Genomic DNA, 2131 nt, shown 5'->3' on the forward strand with positions numbered 1-2131 from the left:
CGATGCCGAAGCATGCCCTGGGTGAGGGGGGTGGTCGAGGGATCCTTCCCACGGTTTATGGTGGATAGTAGCAGGTCGCCCCCACAAGCCCTTGCGAGTCCCGCAGACGGTCCCAGAGGCTGACCCGTTTGGTATCTCCTCACTGTAAGATTTTAAAGCCAGATACACGCACCTACGGAGCTAAAACATTGTATAATAGGTTTTTAGGACACGTTATGTCTCTTGGGACCCCTCCCTCCCCTCCCTAGGGAATAGTGCTTCAAATCGATGCTCCTCAATGTGTTAACTGGGTTGAGGAAAATACATTAGGGTTAGGTAACGACTTCGGGGTTAGGGTAACCATTTCTTAGGGTTAGGGTAACAATTTCTTAGGGTTAGAGTATCGATTTCTTAGGGTTAGAGTAACGAAACTAGGGCTTTAGAATTTCAAATTCGCCTACACTCAGGGATGTGGCCGCTTTACAGCCTGAACCTGGCCGATAACAAGCAGAATTTCGACCCCATTTCCTTGTCTACGACCATACCACAGGGAAAACACCGGTTCTCGTCCGATCACCGAAGTTAAGCTCTGTCGGGCGGGGTTAGTACTTGGATGGGTGACCGCCTGGGAATACCCCGTGTCGTAGGCTTCCTTGTTTTGTCTTGCGAACATCTCTAAACGTTTTATCCCAATAATTAGCTCTCCATACACCACAATTTCACATAGAGAGCCGTAGGTGAGTGAGGAACAAAATCAAAGCAAAAAACGAGGGGGGGAAACACCTTTTTGTCAAAAATCGGCCAGCTAATGGCGAAAACTCTAGTGCGATCGACTTTTCTTACAGAGCGCGCGCGAGCGAGTGAGCACGCGCGAGATGAACAGTTTATGATGTCAAATTCTACTTCTGTGATATCAAATCATTCCAAATAACGAACGAAAAAATGAATAGGAAAAAAACGCACACTTCTGAGACGCAGTTTTAAGCCATCGTGACGTGGCAAAACACTCGCACACTTCCAAGAGGAGGCGCGCGAAAAACGGCACTGAAAGTCGACAATGGTTGGATTCAGACTGCAAACGAATCGGGAAAAAGGTTCGAATACTTTTACTACTCTGCTAGTTTGTTTCCTTCCCTCGTTCATTCGTTCACTCGCTTGCTCGCACAAAGGATACACTAACGATAGCAATAGCATTTCTAAAAGCGGCTCCAGTGACAATAAAACCGCTCAAAAGGTTCAAAGTGTACTCACGGTCCAAGTCGAATGCCCTTCTATGCTCGCTCGCTCGGTCGATCGGCCGTTTGGTTTCCTTTCATTTCCTTTCCCTTCGCGCGCATAGCACAGCACGGCACGGCACGCACAACCTGCAAATACAAACGAACAGGACTTTACACACAATAGAGCAGACAGGCCTTGAACAAAAACAGCCAGCAAAGTTACGCACCGCCCCGAAACTCACCTTGTTTCCTTCCTCCAGTCTCTCCAATGCACTTCTACCCCTCCAAACGTGCCAACACCTTGGCCAGTTGTGCGTCCTTTGCTTTCTTTGCAAGTCTACCGGTCCACTGCAAAAGCAAAATACCCTCGATAGTCAGTAAGAGGGCCATATAGACATAGTTTTGGATGACTTTTGCGGGGACGAGCGCGAACGCAGGTCCCCACTACCAGAAATTATACGCTCGAGTTACCCACATTTGGGGTAATCGCAAGGGTCAACCCAGTCGAAGTGCAATGAAAGGGCCTCGCCTTGAGAGGACTGCCTCCTTGATCACAGTACCTCCCGCGTCAGGTAAGTATGCTTTTTCAGCGTCTGCCCTCGGTGAAAAAATCCACTTACCCCTAGGTCCTTGTGGTAGTGCTTTGCGCACTTCAGAAAACGTAGGCCAGCGGCCGTTCCTGCCATTGTCTGTTGTCTGAATTATCATCCCTCTTTCACCTCTTCCCCCTCTAAGGGCGGGCGGGCTCCTGTAAACATAAAGAATGCTATACCGTTGACTTTGTTTTGGATTGAATGTGTCTTCCCCAGAGGGAAGTGGGCCGCACTCGGAGGTAGTGCTATACCGAGGCAACCCGTGGCTGGGACGAGGCAAGCCTCTTTTCCACAGCCCAGTTCCAAAAATCAGTTTAATATATGAGCTGCTCAATGAGCAGC

General features: G+C 49.0%; 2 non-coding genes and 1 pseudogene across 2 annotated transcripts; 1 reads left to right on the top strand and 2 right to left on the bottom strand.

Moving 5' to 3' along the window:
• The first annotated feature begins 510 nt into the window (after positions 1–510).
• Positions 511–629, top strand: LOC136278578 (5S ribosomal RNA). Its single transcript, XR_010716415.1, has one exon. It is a non-coding gene; the product is annotated as a 5S ribosomal RNA (ribosomal RNA).
• Positions 630–1612: 983 nt separating this feature from the next.
• On the bottom strand, positions 1613–1776 carry LOC136278588 (U1 spliceosomal RNA). Its single transcript, XR_010716423.1, has one exon. It is a non-coding gene; the product is annotated as a U1 spliceosomal RNA (small nuclear RNA).
• Positions 1777–2006: 230 nt separating this feature from the next.
• LOC136278605 (U2 spliceosomal RNA) lies at positions 2007–2131 on the bottom strand (annotated as a pseudogene).

This window comes from Pocillopora verrucosa, unplaced genomic scaffold (assembly GCF_036669915.1).
Source record: "Pocillopora verrucosa isolate sample1 unplaced genomic scaffold, ASM3666991v2 scaffold_27, whole genome shotgun sequence".
In the NCBI taxonomy this organism is placed as follows: Eukaryota; Metazoa; Cnidaria; class Anthozoa; order Scleractinia; family Pocilloporidae; genus Pocillopora; species Pocillopora verrucosa.